Source organism: Toxorhynchites rutilus, chromosome 2, assembly GCF_029784135.1.
Source record: "Toxorhynchites rutilus septentrionalis strain SRP chromosome 2, ASM2978413v1, whole genome shotgun sequence".
In the NCBI taxonomy this organism is placed as follows: Eukaryota; Metazoa; Arthropoda; class Insecta; order Diptera; family Culicidae; genus Toxorhynchites; species Toxorhynchites rutilus.
In genome coordinates this window covers 141684357-141705875 of record NC_073745.1, presented here as the reverse complement: position 1 = coordinate 141705875, position 21519 = coordinate 141684357, and the positions used below count along the sequence as shown (strand labels likewise).

General features: G+C 36.1%; 1 protein-coding gene across 5 annotated transcripts in view; it reads left to right on the top strand.

Moving 5' to 3' along the window:
- LOC129770491 (ecdysone receptor) overlaps window positions 1-21519 on the top strand; it is a 680728-nt gene that overhangs the window by 97680 nt on the left and 561529 nt on the right. The window contains exon 1 of one of the 5 annotated variants that reach the window (XM_055773361.1): window positions 15925-16848. The exons of 3 other annotated variants lie outside the window; for them this stretch is intronic. The gene's annotated coding sequence lies outside the window, so the exon portion shown is untranslated. Of the gene's footprint in view, window positions 1-15924; window positions 16864-21519 lie in introns of those variants that run through there. One more of the 5 variants, XM_055773360.1, reaches the window with a different exon arrangement.

The following is a 21519-nucleotide window of genomic DNA, read 5'->3' as shown; positions in this document are numbered from 1 at the left end:
CAATCTAAAAGAGCATATTTCGAACAAATACTTAACAATACGAATCAATCACGAATGTGGAAAACACTGAATTTAATTTTAGGACGCTCAAAGGAAAAAACCCAAATTGGTCTGACTCATAATGGTGTGGAATGTACAAATGACGAAGAAGTGTGTGAAATTTTTAACGAATACTTTTCAAGTATCGGAACCCAGTTATCAAACGAAATTCCTAAACGTAATGATGGTAACCCATTAATGTACTCCCATCATGTCCCAAACTCCATTTTTTTGTATCCGTCAAATCAAGCGGAGGTGCTTAGGATCATCCAAGATCTGAACAGTAAAAAAGGTTGCGGATCCGATAATATTCCAGCGAATGCTATAAAAACGAACGCAGTTGCCTTTTCCAGAATTTGTTCGGAAATGTTCAATATATTGCTGTCTACAGGAAGATACCCAAACTGTTTGAAGATTGCTAGAATTGTGCCAATTTTCAAATCCGGTGATTGCACGAACCCTAGCAACTATCGACCGATTTCAACACTATCAGTATTCAATAAAATATTTGAGAAACTTCTCATTGTAAGATTACTCAATTTTTTAAATGAAAACAATGTATTTTACAAGCTTCAGTATGGGTTTCGACGTGGCAGCAGCACTATAACTGCCATCACTGAGCTCGTGGATGAGTTGATAGATGGTATCGATCGTAAATTGATAGTTGGTGCTCTTTTTCTGGACCTTAAAAAGGCTTTCGATACAATTGATCATGACATATTATTGAAAAAATTGAATACTTATGGAATCCGAGGACTTGCCAGCGACCTCGTACATAGCTATCTCACCGGTAGACAGCAATATGTTGCATTGAATAATGCCAAAAGTGCCCTGCGTTCAATAAACATTGGTGTACCACAGGGCAGCAATATTGGACCTCTGTTGTTTCTGTTGTACATCAATGATATCGGTAATCTGCCATTGATAGGAACTGCTAGACTGTTTGCTGACGACACAGCATTGTTTTATCCATGCTCTGACTCCAGAACCGTCGTAACAAATATAGAAAATGATCTGACTATTCTTTGTAGGTATTTTCAACAAAATCTGTTGTCACTAAATTTGTCAAAAACTAAATACATGTTCTTCCATTCACCAAGGAAAAAAATCTTCGCTTGTCCCGACCCAAAGTTTGAGAATGTCTCGATTGACAAGGTGAACCATTTTAAATACCTTGGAATACATTTAGATACAGGTTTATCATGGACACAACAAATAAATTCTTTAGAAAGAAAAATCTCCTCACTTTGTGGTATATTGAAAAGAGTATCCTACTTTGTATCACAGAGACCGTTGAAAAATTTTTATTTTGCATGTATTCACTCATTACTGCAATATGGAATAGTGGTTTGGGGACACGCATGTAAAACGAAACTTAAAAAACTACAAGTGTTGCAAAATAGGTGTCTGAAAATAATATACAAACTACCAATCCTCCATCCAACGTTAGACTTATATTCCGACGATTCTCATAAAATACTGCCTCTTCTTGGACTACGCGAATTTCAGACTATCAAACTTATCCACAGCGTTATTAATGACAATGATATTCACCATAACTTGACAATACCTATAGTAAATCATCAACACATCACACGACAAGCACAAAATTTAATGCGAAGTAGAGCAACAACTAATGTTGGTCAGCAACGCATTCTGTTTTATGGACCATCTCGTTTTAATGCCTTGCCATCTGAAATTCGAACTATCACACGTTCTGATAATTTTAAAAAGAAATTAAAACAATATCTCAAATCAATGACCAATGTTTTCGTATTATAGATCGATCAACCACAATAATCCATGTATCGTTGTATGCTTGCCAGTACCCTATTTTGAGAAATTAATGTTCCATGTTTTGTTTTTTTTTTTTTTTTTTTTCTCTATTTTATGTTTCTCCTCTTATATGGATCCCTTAAAAGAAAAATTTTTTTTTTTTTCACTGGGGTCCATACATTTTTGTTCTTCATGTTTTTGTCCACTCACCTCGTTTCTAAATGTTTGTTTATGTCCTTTTTATTTTTTTTTTTTAATAACTGGAGCCCAACTCTAGGATCCTCAAGTCAGAGTATCTTCGAGATGGGGGTGAGTGGAGGGTATAAAAAAAAAATTTATTTAAAAAAAAATTTATTTAAAAAACTCCTAACTGATATTGGATCGTTATTTTGAAAAATCTGAAAATCTGCATTAAAACCAAAAAAATCTGTAATCTGTATCTACGGATTCTTGGTTTCAAAAACTCTGAAAAATCTGTATAAATACAGATTACGCTGTAGATATGGTAACCCTGATAACCAGATGCACAGTATAAGGAATGACGCATACTAACAAAGAAGTAATCGATTTTCTTATTAGATTTTAAGAGATTTTAAGAGCACTTAAGGCTTTTGCCTCAGGAAAAAAAGAAGTAATAGATCCCTGCCAATGTCATATGAACATTCTATATCCAGTCTTTGAAGGACAGTCTCTTAGCATCACGGAAATAAATCCAATTATGTTTAGTAGTACACCTCGTGTTCACTATCCCAGCGCAATTTGAGTTCGAACGGCTTATAATTCCTGAGATTCTTATCCAGATGAAGAATCCGCCATTCGCGAGAATAGTCAGAGTCACCAGTGATCTGAAGGAAAAATAGTAAAAAAGAAATTTCATTTGGACTTGATGAAATCGCGTATATTTTTTTTTATAGCTCGGACCAGTTTTGGGACAGTCTGTGCTGGTCAACCTGATAAGTCATTTAATTTCACCATATTTATCATTTAGTATTTAGTATTTGTTGTTATTCTGTTTTTGCTACAACTCAATTGCTCAATGTTTGCCGTTAGGGTGAAATTTTGAAAGGTCCTTTTCGGTGAATTCATTCTAATGTCAAGATGCCAAGTAGTGCTGTGCTCGTCTGTCGCAATAGTTATCCAAATTTGACCAACACAGATACCCTGGTGCTTTGATCTTTGTATGAATATTTTTTTTCAGGTACGCTACTAAGTATAGATTCGGGTCCATTATTATATTTGTAACGATAATCATAATTTCTCTTTACAACTGTAGCTACACTACTATATGATTCATTCAAACGATAGCTTCGGAACCTTCGTAAGCTTCACTGAACACTGCACTGGTGTACTTGACCATACAGATGAATAGTTATTTGATTTCTGAATTGAATTGAGTCCTCTAATGCGTTATTCGCGATTTTCGTTATCCATTTTGTTTTATTTCCCCTACAAAATCTGAACTCCTCCGTTTGACCCTGTCACGCTTAGTGCGTTGTCGAAAGATCGTGAACGGAACTTTATGAAATTTAAATCGCTCCTCTCCATTTCAATTACTCAGATCAGCAACCTTTTTCCCTTTCAAACAAAAAAAAACAAGAAAGACTCTTTTACATTATTTGTTCCTTAGTGAAGTTTGTCACTAGGGATTGTTAACCGGTTTTACCAGTAATACCGGGTCATTTTCCATTACCGAATTACCGGTAATTTTACAATCAATATTTTCGATGATTTTTTTACGCCATAAATAAATGCCGCTTTGAAATATTACTCGAGAATTAAATAAGATCTATGACTTCCGACCTACGACCTGAGAACTTCAGTTCAAAAAATCGCTGCTCGATCTGAAAACGAAACACAAGATTCAGCTACAGCGATGAAGAACTGATAGCGACAAAGAAATTGGTTGATGCCTAATTTATGCTGGAATAGCTATCGGAGCGACTATAGGAAATATCGAAGCAGCTGCTCGAAGCCCCGATTGGAAGGATTACAGAGAGACGTTTCGTATATGCAGATTTGTTCTCGTATATCAGGGATGGCCAAACGGTAGTCCTCCGTCTACCGTTCGCCCGCGTAGGTACTCCTAGGCACCCGCCACCTGGTCTAGGATGGTGACATTATTCAAACGCAATGGATTAAGATGTAAAACTAGATATTTCTTCTTAAATGTTTTCGTTTGAATATTTTTTCTCAGATACTTAGTTATTTAGGCATATCATTTGTTAAATGACCAATTGAAAATTCTGGAAACATCCGGCATGAGGTTTCGAAAATCAATAAAAACTAAATTTTTGGAGAAATTTTTTTTGGAGATTTTGAAGACTGCGAATGCGAGTTTTAATGAAGTATTGTTATGTTTATTTTAAAACTATGTAAATATGATTTAATTATGCAGATTTTTTACATGAAATAGAATCATGAATAGAACAACATTGATAAACGAGAAATTAGAAATTTCTGAAATTGAATTATGAATAATAATTCATAATTCCTCTATTTTGTAGTCGAGTGAAAGCTGTCGGTATAATTCATCGAGCTTTTTGGTTTACTTGTTGCTTTTCTGATATTTTGCTTTGGGAGAAAAATCCCAAATTTCGTTTCAAAATATGCAATTTATGCGATTTAATTAACATAATAGGGGTCAATATTTCTGACAGATAGTTCATATACCTCTCGGTAATTGAGAAATATAATAATCCTGTTGGTTGTATTTTTATGGAAAATAAATGTTTTGAATCTTCAGAGAGGCAATTTTCTTTAAAAAATCAACGATATCGATTGATGAGATTTTTCACAAAATAAAGTATTATTTATCAATGATTTAGTAACCGATAATAATTTTTGTTTTATAGAATAATTTATTATTGAAATTTTATTAGTATGACCTATTTTTTCTTTTAATTATCCATCATGTACTCGAGTATACCATCTCACAGACCGGAAATTAATAATTCTGTCCTGAAATGGCTGAAAAAAGGCTATTGAAACTGAATGAAAAATATTTCCTGGAGTTTGAAGATTCAATTATATTTTTTTTTTACTTTAATTAAATACCATCACGCCTAGAAAAACTAGAAATAGCTAAATTACAGTGTGTGACACCGTGCGCGAATATACTGTATACTATCCGGTCAATATTTGCTACCCGGCCGGGTACCGGATAGTGACCGGATATTACAAAAAAAAATCTTATTAACTTAAGATAAATCATAAGACACTAAACAAAAAAAATCTTTCACAAGTAAATAAGGTGTGATTACTGACATGTCAGAAATGTTACGATGTTATTAATGTGTTATAATTTTATTATATATTAAATATTAATTCTTATCAACTCATAACAGAATTAATTTTATAATAGTACTCAAAATTAACCAGTGGTAAATTATGATGACTAATGATGATGATGAAGTAATGAATTTCCAGCAGAACACCGAAATGAGATCGGTGTTCTTTGGGTGGTCTCGTCTCTGTTCAGATACTTTTCTGATGTAACAACATGCAAAATTACTTCGAATATATAAAAGCTATAATAAAATATATAGAAGCGGACTACTTCAACCGCCGTTCGCCGGTCATAATAATTTTTGTAGTAGATTTGTAGATTTGTAGTGAAGTAAGTGTACCCCCTCTCAGATTACCTTCTCTGAAGACAACTCTAAGTACAACTCTTATTTCAAAATGTGTTTATTTATTTCTAAAATTTAACGCTTCATTTGCCTCATATTCGCCTGTCATTTCTCTTAGTCTTGTATAAGCTTATAAAGTGCTGAGGCTCGAGGACTTTGGCGTCTTCTATAAAACGTTACGGACTGCATTTTAAATTGTTCCTGATTTGATTTTCAAATTTGACGATGATGATATTGATTCAGTAGCTGGACAACAGGAGGAAAAATATCCACTGGACGATGCGAAACCAGCAGTTGAGCATCAAGGAAAAATTTGAACGACGATTGCAACAATCAAAGGTTCAACGTCCAGCCCAAGCTCAATGTCTATGAACGGATTGATGAAAACCCTCGGACAAGAGTTTTCGTACAGAGGGCATCAAAGGCAAATACATGACAATGGTATTCGGTACTCTTCGTATTGTACGCCCAACATAATGAGATCCGATCTAGATTAGAAGATGACAGAATTAACATTCTCTGTGTCCTTAAGTACGACTTTAACCAACAAAAACTTGCAAAATCTTTTTTTTTTGTTGATTACTCATTCTAAATAAAAGCCATTTATTCAAGAAGATTGGGTATTTTAAAGTATGTTTTTGGTGATTTACCGGTTGTACCGGTAAATTGTAATTTTCATTACCGAATAACCGGTTTTTGAAATTTTTGGCACGGTAATGCAATCCCTATTTGTCACTGAACAATACAACAAAACGCTGACGAGCGTTGTGCATGCAAAATCTTTAAGAATTTTCGAAACAATCTATATATATATATATATATATATATATATATATATATATATATATATATATATATATATATATATATATATATATATATATATATATATATATATATATATATATATATATATATATATATATATATATATATATATATATATATATATATATATATATATATATATATATATATATATATATATATATATATATATATATATATATATATATATATATATATATATATATATATATATATATATATATATATATATATATATATATATATATATATATATATATATATATATATATATAAATGGATTTCTGTCTGTCTGTCTGTCTGTCTGATTCTTATGGACTCGGAAACTTCTAAACCGATCAACATAAAATTGGTATGTAGGGGTTTTTGGGGCCGGGGATGGTTTTCGTGATAGTTTGAGATCACTCCCCCCCTCTAAGGTGGGGCTGCCATACAAATGAAACACAAATTTCTGCATTACTCGAGAATTAATCAAGTAAATGAAACCTAATTTGGTATATTGAGGTTTTAGGAAGCAATAAATTTTTTTGTGGTGGTTAGACTCTCCACCCCTCTCTAAGGGGGAACCTAAGGGGTGTAACCTATGCAGCCATGTTTTTGGTGTCAACATCTCGAGAACCAAAACAGCTGAGATGTAAGCGGTTCAATTGGATTTGGACCCTATTCACCCTCAGATTCAATATTTTGATAAGACAATCTTATGGTTTCCAACTATGCGCATGGCAGGTTCGGGATTAAATGAGCACCAAAATGATTTAATATTTTGTCATAAGGAACAAAACTACAAATTTTCACGAAAATCTATGATAAACTATATCGGTTTGTGGCTGTATAATGCATGAGAGGTATTTTATACGATACTAAGCTATGAGTGATATCTAGTCCTCCTATCGTTTCTGAATTCAACACATTTATTATTTGTAATGTTTGTGCAGTTCCCGATTCATTAGTCTTGTAAACTTACAGTTCAGCGATGGTTTCGATATTGAGGCAGTTTGTGGAATGATGATGATGATGTTGGATTAAAGAGGCTTTAAACTTTTCAGTTCATTCGCCTCTAAATGAGTTTGTGGAACTGTGACAACCCGAAACAATGTTACAAACAATCCCATTCGTCAGAATATTGGATCTGGATTTTTCCCAGAAACATGGCATAAGCCGAGATGACGCAATCCGAGTAGGCGGCCTTTCGCAATCAAACCTGTGTTCCATCGATTGCCCGATTAGTTTGAAACATAGGAGACGATCACACGTCTACCAGTGCAAATCGGTAGATTTTTTCGAAGTATATTCTCAAATGAAAGCGATTTAAAAAAAATGATCTTTAAGTTTTCCCAAAGCGTTTAAAAGATACATTCTTTCTAAAATAAATTGACGCCTTGATGAGTCAATTATAATATTTAACCATGCTTCTGATTGCGCTTCCAAATAACGCACTTCCACACCGCTTCTGTCTCTTCCAGCGAAATGCGCACCATTCATCGCATTTTAAGCATTTACTTCTACGGATGCTCTGAGGTGAGTGAGTGCTGCGTACACCTCTTTGGGCGCGACCAGAAGCCGGCTGAATGAGCAGGAGTGGCGGGAAAAGCATGGCCGCGCACCGAAGTCAAGGCGACGCGAATTGCATTTTTTGTTTACATATATTTACAGCTTCTTTTGTTCTGTTCGCTCCCCGGTCCCCCTGCTCTCACTGACGCTGGAACCGAATCTGACGATGAACATATGTCTGTGTGTGCGTGCGGGTACGTACTCGTGTTTTGGGTTCGCGAAGAGTGAGTGCGAACGCGCGCGCCCCACAAGATTAGTATGACGGAATGGAACCCCGATTGACTTGGAGCTGACTTCGGCAGGCGACGGTGAGACACACACAGAAACTAGACAAGAACCGGTTTTCGGGAAACATCCACAGCGAACAGTACCAAGCTGAAATGATGATGCTGAGAAGACGAGACAAAAAAATACTACATAAATAATATTGCACAAGACGGAACGCGCGAAGAGTGGGTGGATCTGATGGACCACGGCTTGACGCTATGAGTGCGAATGTCTGGGCGTTGGATGGTGAAGATGGAACGGAACTCAAAGTATATGAGAGGCATCGGAATTTATTCTCTCACTCGGTCGTTCTCTCGTTTTTTTATCTCTCTATGCCAACAGTGTATGGTTTTGGTTGAAAGTGAATTGTTTGCATCTCACATGCAAACAATGTTCCCAGCATAGAAACCATTTTCTCAGATGTTATCATTTATAGTTACATGCAAGATTATAAATAATGAATAAAGATGTGGTTCATTCGAATGTGAAATGCAATAATAAAATACTAAATATAAACATGATGATAAATTCGCGAATCGAATGCGAATCGAATGCGAATCGAATTGGAAACAAACAAAAAGTTTCACACATTCGGTGCACCGTCAAAGGTGTAACTAGGATTGGGCGATCTTGGATCGATATCTAGAAGATCAATCTTTTCTATTCAGATTCCCGATTTTTTGGATTGATTCTTTGTACGCGAAAAAATCGCGAAAATCGATCTTTTTCCTTCGATTTTCAAGTAGGGCTACGTCTTTCAATTCTATACTGGGGTGTAAGTTCAAAGTTTCGAAAACGAAAGTGATACGTTGGAGAACGAGATTTCGAGTGTTAATAGCTCATAATCAACTGAACGAAATGGTATGATAAACACTTCATTCGAAAGATAAAATGTCTACGCGTTATATGCTTGTTAAATTTTGATCCAAAAACTTTTCTCAATAGCCCTAAAATTTCTTTCAAAACAGGCTATTGAAATCACACCATTCGGTATATAAGCGAGTGCCGCTCGGAAATCCACTCAGTTATGATTATGCAACGATTGAGGCGCGATCGCTGGAATGGATTGATGTTTCCCTAACACAGACGTCAGAACACAGACTTCAAAACTTCAAAATTCAAGCTGCGAGTACTTTCGTACTTGTTTGCGTTTTTGCAAATTGAAATATTTCGCCAACACAGACTTCAAAACCATGGAGCCTGGGGAAATCGGCATTGCTTAATAGATGCAAGCTGCGGGTACTTTTATACTCGCTTGCGTTTCTGCAAATCGGAATGTGTTTTCCCAATACAGATTCCGAAACCAAGAAGTTGGGGAAATCGGTATTGCAGATACATTCAAGTCGGCAATACTTATCCGTAAGTTTGTAATAATTATACTCCGGAATTCGTTTTGCTAACACGGTCTACAAAAGCGGGTACAAATGCAATATCTCTTAATGTCGTCAGCCCATTGAACTTCTACGCATACCGTTAGATGATTGGGCAAAAAGTTGATAACTATTTGCTGCAATTACTACTACCATAATGCATGAATTGACTTAAATTGGGATTTGTTTGCCATTGAATTCGTAAATAGTTTCATTCATTCACTACTTTAATCAATAATTTAATCAATACACACAAAAGATAGCTCTGCGCAGCGGCGATATCGTACCCAATGAGGAACATCCGAGGTGGGATTACTATTAATTGAAGAAATACAATTGATTACTTAGCCAATGGTAGTCCTACGTCAACCTTGCGGTTATATAATAGGTATAACCCATTCAATAGTTTTTTCGATCTCAGAAAAAACTTTTTGTAGATTCGTTTTTCAGTGCACACCTAACGAATTCTATAAACATAATGTCATCATTTGGATCGCTTCATTAAACTTGCTGACAAAGTTAGTCTGATTCTTCTATGATTTACTTCTGTACAAGTGTATACATGTATGCGTCCAAGGGCACGCTAGCGGCAGCTACTGAGGGGCGCGACGTACTGCAACCAGTGTCTCTTGCGATCACTGAACAGGATGGCGACATCAGTTCCAGTCACAAGGCTGTTTTATAGAACTAGCACTGATAAAAGATAAATAATAAATAAATTGAAAAAATGTTTTTGATTTTTCAAAGATCGGTTCTCTGGTAGCGGTTTGAACAGTAAATTTATCCCTACACTGTTTTGAAATTCGATCTTTTTATAAAGATCGCCCAATCTTAATCGTAAATCTAGGAGAAGCAGTTTTGTAAGTTAGGTGATTACAAAACAAGCGATCACAAGTTACATTTACACCATCATATTGACTCGGCTGACAGTGAAAATTGTGATGAGATTGGATGATGACATCAGTTGCAGCCGAAACATTGTTTCCTAAAACTGCCAATTAGTTTCGACTAAATCCCAAATGTTTGGCACGGAATCTATGGATTTTTTGCTAGCTGAGTTCTAAACAATTTGTTATTGTTGTTGATTTTTAATTAAATAATTCCATGACGGGACATGCCTTGGGAAATGCATTTTTATGATGTGTTTTAATGCTGTTGCATTGTTGTTGATGCAATGAATTAAAAATACTTTTGATGTTTGAATAGTTGAAATTTGTATTCCCTGCCTGAAGGCTCTCATTATTTAGAATTAATAAATACTTTGTTAAAAAGATATTTGACTTTTTGAAGATCGATTCGGCAAAGATTGATTCTTTGGTACTGATTGAATTAGTGGATCAATTCCCACTCCGTTTAGAAAATTGACTCGTCAAGATTGTTCTTTTTCTAAAGATCTTAGGTGTAACACACAATCAAACCAAGGAAAGGGCCAGCAAGTGTGAAACGGATAAATGTGAGGTTTGGTAATGAGTGCTCCCTGAAGAATTTGCCGAGAAGTGGACGTAAACCCGGTTCAAGTGACCTCGGATTGGACCAAAAAGTTGTGCATTACATTCGTAACCATCAATCAGCCTCTATTCGTGATTTGGACAAGAAATTTGGCACCAGCATCAGCATGATACGAAGGAAATACTGAAACAAACTCAGGAACAACAAAGTGATACTAAAACGACGGCTCTGAAGCTCATAAAATATTCTGGATATTTGCAACCAAAGCTTTTTTATGAACGACGATACATATGTCTAAGAGGACTCCAGAACGTTACCGTGGCTTTATTCAAAAAGTTGAAAAAAGATCAACCCATCAAATTGTCCCCAACAGCGATCAATTGAACTTTTCTGGGCAATTGTCAAGGGCATACTCAAGATGGAGTGTCTCGGAACATGATCGACATCAAGAAGAATTTTTTTATCTGTCCATGAAGCAAGATATCCATGGATATTCAGATTATCAACGTTCAAGGATCGCTCCAACGATCTTCGATGCAAAGTATGGGGGTATCAATTGTGATAATATGTACTTTACTTATGGGTCCACTATAAACGAGTCCACAGGATTTGGGGTGTTCAACGAATTTTTTAGCACCTCACACAGTCTTCAGTATCCTTGCTCAGTGTATATTGCTAAATTGGCATCAATTCACTGGGCGCTGGACAGCGTCGCCTCACGACCTGTTGAACACTATTACATTGTAACGGATAGTCTTAGCTCTGTCGAAGCTATCCGTTCAGTGAGGCCGGAAAAGCACTCGCCGTACTTCCTTGAGAGAATACGAGAAATTTTGAGTGCTTTATCCAGACGCTGTTATGTCATTACTTTTGTCTGGGTCCCTTCACATTGCTCCATTCCGGGTAATGAGAGGGCTGACTCATTAGCAAAGGTAGGTGCAATTGAAGGCGATATTTATCAGCGTCAAATCGCTTTCAATGAATTTTATTCCTTAATCCGCAAAAATACTATCGCTAACTGGCAACGCAAGTGGAATGAAGATGAATTGGGCCGGTGGTTTCACTCGATTATCCCTGAGGTTAGCCTGGAATTGAGTCTGGACTTTATTCGCACCTTCGCCCGACTCATGTCCAATCACTGTTCGTTAGATGCACTACTTTTCCGTTTCAATCTTGCCAGTAGCAATCTCTGCGTTTGTGGCCAAGGTTATCACGACATCGAGCACGTTGTTTGGTCGTGCGAGGTGTATCTGGTCGCCAGATCGAATTTAGAAAACTCCCTTCGGGCCCGAGGAAGACAGCACAATGTGCCGGTGAGAGATGTGTTGGCTCGGTTAGACCTTGATTACATGTCCCATATATATGTTTTCCTTAAAGCTATCGATCTTTGTGTGCGATTGTCCCTATATCCTTATGCCCTCCTTTCCTTGCTGTGCGGGTAATTCGTCCTCTTGCTATAAACAGTAGAATAAGTTGAAACGTAAATACACTATAGATATACGAATAGATTTAAGAATTGAGTGTTCATCAACATTGTTACGATTTCCTTATATCCCATCCTTCTCCTAAAAATATGTCACTCTTCTAAACTCGAGTACACCGCGAGTAATCGGTTTCCCACCTTACTAACCATAGATATAAGAACATTGTTTATATATATAGTTTTAAAATTATATTTAAGAATTCGGCTTCTTTAAACTTAAGTAACTGAGTCTTTAAAAATAAACGAATTAATAAAAAAAATCAAGAAGAATTGGTCAGACGTGTCCAGAAGGTGCACGAAGACTACTGTGCAGAATTTGATGAGAGATGTCGAATTCAGAATACGGTCATTCTACAGAAATCGGTGACCTGCGTGAATTATTCACTCTACTGTCTGTCAAAAGCAATAATAAAACGTGTTTAACCAATCATTTCACAACCTATTCTTATTTTTCTTCGTATTTTTTTGAAGTTTGTTATTGATTTTCGATACACTCCTTAATGCAATTACTATCATCAGCTAGAATCCTTTTAAACGTATTCGTACACCCAATATTCAATATTTAGTAGTAATTCTATACGGTAGGATAATTCGAAGAACTCTGTCATTACTACTCAAAACAACGTCTGTTTGGATCAATGGTACCCATCTGTTTCACCTAAGCGTTTTGCTCTGATTTAAATTAAGTGTGATAGGACCACTAACAGATATGTTAGTCCAATTATGTTGAAATGAATGGAAAACTTCTTTCCTTTATATTTCAAAATTGTATGTAATGATAATCCAATAAAACATATTGAGGACTAAAACAGCATATTGCAACAGGTTAGGAAAATACCGTTAAAATTTCTGATCCAGGTAGTCCAAACGAGCAACAAAATCATATATATTCAAATTCAGTCTCGAACATAACAACATTTCCGAAACTACCGTTTCGGTGCCAGTTCCTAATTTTTGCATGAATACATATAGACTGTCCTGAAACTGAATCATGTTGTTTTGACGTAGGATTACGTCTTTCGGGAACATATTGGGGTATAAATTTAAAATCGAAAATCGTGAAAATTGTCCAATTTAAAACGCTTATTGCTCAGTCATTTCATGATGGATTGATGAAATTCTTACGTCAATCGATTTCGGCACTCCATAACAATTTTTTTATTGAAGAAAATAACATATATCATGAAACTAACTATCGAATAATTGAAAAATCTCAACCCCTATCCTAACGGAAATATCCACTTCTGATCGGTCGAAACTGACGACACATGCGACGAATTCTTAACAGAGACATCAAAACCAAGCTGCTTGGGGAAATCAGCATTGCAAATACATGAAAGTAGGGGGAGCTTTTGCTCCCACCGAATTGTGTTCCCTAACAGAGACATCAAAACCAAGCTGCCTGGGGGAAATCGACATTGCAATTATATGAAAGTAGGGGGAACTTTTGTTCCTACCGAAATATGTTCCCTAACAGAAACATTAAAAGCATGCTGCCTGGGAGGAATCGGCATTGCAAGTATATGCAAATCGGGGGCATTTTTATATTGCAAGTAAGGTGAGTGATACAATTAATTCTAGCAAATAAAATTTAAATTTGGAACTCTAATGTTGGTTACTTCGTGAAATTTCATATCAATGAACGATCGTGTATTGTGAAAAATTTAGCACAAGTGTAAGTGTAAAATTGTATATGGTAGCAGTTGTGTTCAAATTTGATATATGAAACGATTTATTTCAATTTTCACAAAAATAAACCAAGGTGTATCTCCGCTCGAGAACGGGTCGTTTGGTTTAAGCTGTCTGTTTTGTTGTGTTCATTTTCACCCAAGGAAAGTTTATACGGTTAGAAAAATTGGAAAAGTGAAGAAATATTAGAAAAAGTGATTTCTCATATGTTCTACATATAGTATTCGGTGTTTTTAGTCTAATTAAAATTCGCATTGGGTTGAATAAACACTCAGAAAGTAAAAATTATAAAAGAAAAGTAACAGTGAACAAACAATACCCAACAACCAAACAAAACGGCCTTTTTCAGGGCCACTAAATCATTATCAAAAAGTTGAACGATGCAATTCTTCAAACATATCCAAAATCAACATGAAGCCTAACGGAATCCTACGTCAACTATGCGGTCGTGTCTCGGATACAACCCTCCTGTGACTTTTTTCTTGCTCTAGAGCTTTGCAGTATATTCAAAAATATAGGCAAGATAAGCGAAACGTTTCATTCCTCACTGATATTTGCAAGGGATTTTTTTCTTCTTGAGCTTTCAGAAACACAATATATTGTTATTATTAGGAAATTTCTGGCCTCGATGGTCAACGGTTTTATAAATTCCAGTGAAAACCCGACGATAATGACACTTTTCTTCTAGATTTTTTAGATAGCAAGAAGTGAGCATTTGGGGGTCTTCGTAGCCATATTGGTTGCGCGTTAGTTCAAAACTCAGGGCCCTCAATCGACCATATTTGTGTTGTTATAGAATAATTTCGTCCACGCAACAACCATCAGAAATTGAGATCAATTCACGGTTTGAATCCTGGCCCCTCTTCATCTATATGTGACAACATCGGGCAGCTTTGCTTGCAACAAGAAAAACAATGGACTATTGTGCCATATAATAACACAACAATGATCATATGACCTGTCTCCACTGTCCGATCTACTGTACAATGGAGGAACAGAAGGAATGCTTGCGCCTAAATGGCTACTGTGTAATTTACGAATTATAGATACCATAAAACATGTAACACGTAAGCGATAAAATAGGGCTCTGTTACACCTAAAATGCTAATGAGCCTAAACTAACTAAACAAATGGGATAAAAAAAGAAGTGGGCATCATAAACATTTAGTACCATTAGGAAATTTTCGGTGGTACTTTTAACTAATTGAAAATCAGAGCTATGACGCTACATACCTCAGATATTTACTTACAGAACCACCAACAACTTTTCCATAGGAGTTTCTATATGTGATCTTGTTCCATGGCATAATTGTTCAAAATCATGTTTTATAATTCAATAATACCTTCACACAACTTAAACACGGAAAAATCTGGTAAAAATGATGTATGATACACAAGATCATCGGCAACACTGTTCACCTTCAGAGCTTTCCACACCATGTTGCAAAGGGCCACCGAGAGTCCACCCGATGAGAACCGAGAGCGCTATTAGCTGCAGAAGACTTCCACCAAGCGCAGGCACTCACTCGAGCTCCCACATTGGCGCTCGCATTGTGGCAGCTTTCGGCAAGAAGTGCACACTCACGCGATCGTCGCCCCGATGGAGCTTGTTTTCACGCCGCCGCCGCCACCTCGCTCATATAGTGGTGTTGTGTTGGTGTATTTATGCTATCGGCGCGCTGCTACTTGGCGTGTATTTCGCCCTCCACTATATTCGCGGGAGTGCGGCGATGTTATTTTTTTTTCTTCATTTGCTCTGTCTCGTTTCGTCTTTTTCCAACGTTCGAAAAGTTTCGTCTGTTCACTTGTTGGAAAACGTCAGTCTCTCACCATCCATTGATCTGCTCGGTCGCGCGTCTTTTCTATGTTGCACATTTCTAGCGGATTTGTGTGCCCCATTCATTGTGTGTCACAACATTCACCATCGATTTCACCGCCGCAGCCGCGCCACCGCGTTTGCAGTGCGATCTCGTCGGGCCGTGCCCATTAGAACACACTTGGTGTGCTGGATAGATACTATAATTACCATTTTCAAAGTCTACAAGTGAACAAAACAATAGAATCGTGAGAGGAATAGCGAAAACATGCCAGCCGCCGCAAGGTCTCCGCCATCCGGTGACATTCCGGGGGCATAGAGTACCCAACGGAACTTGATGGTGACCGCGAAAGTAAGCTTTCGGCGTCACTGTTGCTTTTTTGCTGCCTGCTGTGTGTGCCCTCGACTGTGGTGCAAAATCAGTAAATATATGAAATCCACAAAACGAATCGACCCCGTAACGAAGGTGTGCGCGAGGTGTTTTCTGGTGTGGTTCGCGATCATTATCATAGCACATAGCCATTGAAGTTCCGGGTGGTGTGTGCGTGTGTATAGTTGTTTGTGTGCGTATGTGTTTGAAAGTTTGTGTGCCCACACACACGTGAATAGTGTACCGGTGTTTGTGTTTTGTTATTGTTGCAGAGCGCTACTGTCGAGTCTGCTCCATTCATGAAAAGTATGCCAAAGTGATGCTGGGCTGATGCTACCGGTATCCAAGAGTAGCTCGCGAGAAGAAATGAAGCTCTGACAGAAGCAGCCGAAGTGATGATTTGTTTCATTTGTGATGTTTGAGGGAAACTGGGACTGGATTTAGTGTTCCGGCCATTGGAGAAGCATTCACGCTGAGCAGTTATATTGCGGGAGAAAATTGATGTGATGTTGTCGCATAGAAATTCGCAGTACGATATCAATCAGAGGCAGAGATTTTTGAGTGAAATCAACTCAACAACGGTGTGTTCTAGAAAGGTGATTTTTTGTTGTAAAAAGGTTAAGTTAAATAAAAACCGTCAATACTTTGGTGTGACAGCAATTGAGAAAAAAAGAATTCTCGCGTAACTTTTGAAAAGGTCCTATGTAACAAATTTAAACAAATCGAGTTAATGGATGCACGCTATTAGTTTTCAATCATTGAATGCATTACAAAAACAATCGTTCACGTATCTATCTTCTTCATCTTTTAATCGCCGATGCAAAAAATATCCAATGTACAGATTCGGATTTTAAGCACTCGGCTGTTACTTCAGACGCCTCTTTCCTCCGACGCTCGAAACGTCCAAAGTAACAAAGCAATCAAAACAACACGAAGTCGTACTTCGGTCGTTTTGAGTTTTTGTTTCTTTCAGTTGTTGTTATCTATGTCAGTGCAATTCAACGAGTGATGACAATAATAATCTGTCTTTAGAATGAAATGCTGATGTTTCGATTGTTCTTCAGTAGTTAGTTTCAAAATCTTATCGTGAAACGTAATATGTCCAATGTGCAAACAGGGGCAGTCAAAACGTCCAATGTAACATTTTTCGCTCCGAGGCTTCAAATTTAAGCTCAAATCACGGAACAACTGTTACGATTGGTTTTTCAGAGTTATTATCGACTGCTAGTGGTAAAAGTAGTGATAAAGATCGATACCTTTTAAGACAATTCGCGGAATAATGTTCGGGTCTTCAACTTCATTTTTCTCGAGTTGACGAAAATGTTACATTGGACCTTTTCAAAAGTTACGCGAGAATTCATTGTGACCTTTCAATGCTAGTGCTTGTACCGTCTGTAAACCGTGAAAATACAACAGATCTCTATAGCTCTGAAGCTCTGAAACGATTTGTTTTTATCTTGATATGATAAGTTTCTCATTTTCCAGTCACTGATTTTCTGTTCTTTAATTGGTTTACAGATTTTCATATACAGTAAAACCTGGTTTGTGCGCTTTTTTATGACCGATTTTTTCTTTAGAAAATCGCACAAAATCAAAAGGGCAATATGTCTCAACGTATAGAAGGAAAAAAAAAACAAATTGAACGATGTTCGAGAATGGAATCATTAGGATTTGGCTTATTTACTTAAGAAAACTTTTAATATGTGGTCCCTATGCACCGCATATTTTTTTTCCTTATTGTGTGGCGAAAACAATTTTTTGAAGCTACTGGTGAAGTTTAGTACGATTTTTTTTGTGCGGTGCCTTCGCACAAAAAATAGGTTTGCCTGTACTATCAAATATACAGGGTCTTGCAGATTAAACGCTCACGCAACAAATTTTAATAACTTCTACCGATTTTTATTTTGAAAACGAAAATAAAGTTTATTTTAGGACATTTTCGATGTGATCACCCCTTTTTCGATAACGCGTTTTAAACGGCGAACAAAATTATTCATGCACAACTCTAACATTTCCGTTGAAAATCCGAGTTATTTCTGCTTTAAGTTCCTCCAAATTTTGGTGCTTATTAACATAGCAACGGTCCTTCACGTACCCCCCGAGGAAATAATCGACGACGAGAAATGTTGAAATTCTTACCATAAGAGGACAAAGTTTCATTAAGGCTTCGGTTGCTCGAGTAATACGATTTCCCTAAAAAATAAACGTTCTTGTAAATTGTACATCTTGACACTGAAAACCATCCGATCAGACTGAACGAGTAGCCGAATATTCTCGTCCCTAAGTGGGAAATGCAGTGTTACCATCGACGGAGCGTAAACAAATTTATATAAGAAGGTATTCGATTTTTTTTGCGTGTCGAGAATTGATCTATTTACGTTCCAAAAGCAAAACAAACCGGGTGCTTTGCACTTCTCTCACAAACACTATTACCCAATGAATACACGTGATTTTACCCACACTATTGCAATGGCTTCGTCCCACCTTCACCATAATCAGAGAAAAATCCGGTAACAACATTTTTCAATTTTCACAAAGATTCCGGTAATAGTTATCACGGTACACGCAACAGACTAAACAATGGATAGAAAGTAACGAAAAAAAATTTTTTCAATTTGATTTCCCACTAGAATACTGTTTGTTTATCCGATTCATGATTCAGCTTCCTACGATTTTTTTTTCTGATAAACAGAAAGTACATACAGTGTTGGACAAAACATTAAGACCACTGCTCATGCAAAAAGAGAAAGTGACAAAACTTTGAGAGAAAATAATCTAATCCAGTGCTTAAATCCATTTATAATAATTTACCCGGTTTGTTTTGCTTTCGGAACGTAAATAGATCAATTCTCTTATCAGGCTGTGTGGCGCTCCACTGACACGAGTTTTAGAATACATTTGAAAAAAATAACAATTCAATACTGGAGTAAAATGTACGAACGATGTGTTCCGATGAACAATTGCAAATATAAATACATATATACAGTAGGGTGGCAATGAAAATGGTCATCTCTAATTTCAAAAAGTTACCTCATAAAAAATGTTCACCACCTCGACAAAACACTCTGCCAAATATCTGCTCAATCGGACTTAAGGGAGAGTGGCGCAAAGCGGTCAAAGCTTGAGTTTTTTGAAAATCGAAAAATCACCCAAGGGGGGAGTAAAGGAAATCTGGGTTTTCGGAAAAAAAATTTGATGCCAAGTGTATTAAAATTGCATGAAACGTCGAGATCTAGTGTCATCTCGAAATTTTTTTTTGTCAAAAATCGATACACTGGGTTTTTTTTCGGAATACGAAACGAAAAGTATGGTTTTGGGTGCCAATAAAAATAGTTATCTCGATTTTTCATTCGGAACTTGCTACGAAATGTTGATTTGCACGATAATATACCCTATGCAAAATATTAGCTTATTCGAACTTCATTTACTGGTATCACAAACGTTAAAATTGGAGTTTTTTTTTGAAAAACCAAAAATCATCGAAAATCGAGGTTTAAAAAAAACAAAAAAAAATTTTTTTTTTGATGCCAAATGTCTTAAAATTGCATTACTCGTAGAGATTTACAGTTATCTCGAAAACTTTTTTTTTGTTAAAAAAAATGTTTTTTTTGTCACTTGGTCGATATTTCGTCCGAAAAATCAATTTAAAAAAAAAATTCTGAGATAACTGTAAATCTCAACGTGTCATACAATTTTAAGATATTTGGCATCAAATTTTTTTTCTATAAACCCCGATTTCCGGTGATTTTGCGGTTTTTAAAAAACTCAAATTTTAACGTCTGCGACACCAGTAAATGGAGTCCGAATGAGCTAATATTTTGCATAGGGTATGTTATCGTACAAATCAACATTTCGTAGCAAGTTCCGAATGAAAAATCGAGATAACTATTTTTATTGGCACCTTAAACCATACTTTTAGTTTCGTATGCCGAAAAAAACTAAGTCCCAGAAGGCCGATTTTTGACAAAAAATTTGTTTTCGGGATGACACTAGATCTCGACGTTTCATGCAATTTTAAGACATTTGGCATAAAAATTTTTTTTTCGAAAACTCTCCCTTAAGTCCGATTGAGCAGATATTTGGCATAGGGTGTTTTTTCGAGGTGGTGAACATTTTGTATAGGGTAACTTTTTGAAATAGATTTTTTCCCATACATTCATTGGCACCCTAATATACAGTCATTCCATGCCAAACCGATATAGTGGATATAGATTTTCGTCAAAAGTGGTAGTTTTGTTCTTTATCGCAAATTATGAGACCCGTATTTTTTTTATTTTTTTGTTGGAGTGACCATTTTCATTTTAGGGTGATCCAAAAGAAAAATTTTTTTTCACATTTTTGCCAAAAATGACTTTTTCAAAAATTCATAATTTTTGAACTACTAGACCGATTCAGATGATCGACATATCAAATTAAAGCCAAAAAGCCAAAAAAATTAAAGCCTGGTCTTTTTCGAAAAAATACTATACCTGCAGAAAATTTGAATTCTGCTCTTGTTATTATTGATTGTATTCGTTTTTTATTGTTTTCATAGTCTCGTGACCAGAGGCACTATAGTTTTTTTATATTTTTTCTGGAAAGCTGAGAATTTATTATAATTACATACATCCAGTCTAGTCGCATAGAAATGTTGAACGAAAACTGCAAACATGTTGACTTTGAAAAAAATAACTTAAAAACGAAAAATAACTCCTCTCTGGTATTCGGATATATTATGTGAAAAAGCCTCAGCTTTCAGGAAAAGAATATAAAAAAAATGGCGCCCTTGGTCCCGAAACGATGTAAGCTATAAAAAACAAATATAATCAATAATTACGAAAACAAGATCCATTTTTATACAGAGTGTTATATTGTTTCAAACAAGATCAGCTCATTGGCTCATTTGATATGTCGATCATATAAATCGGCCCAGTAGATCAAAAGTTATGATATTTTGGAGTGGAAAAATAGGAAAAAAAGATTTTTGGACCATCGGCTAGCTTTGAAAAATCATAACTCAAAAACTCAAAAAAAATTAAAAACGGGTCTCATAATTTGCGATAAAGAACAAAACTACCACTTTTGACGAAAATCTGAGAACCAATATATCGGTTTGGCATGGAATGGCTGTATATATAGATGGTGTATTTGCATATGAAGTAAAATTTTGATCATGCGAGCGGAACATGAGCAAATTTATAACACATGCAAATTGGGGCTATTTCGGCATTAACAAGTTCTTCCGCACAGTAACTCGATATTGATAATTCCTT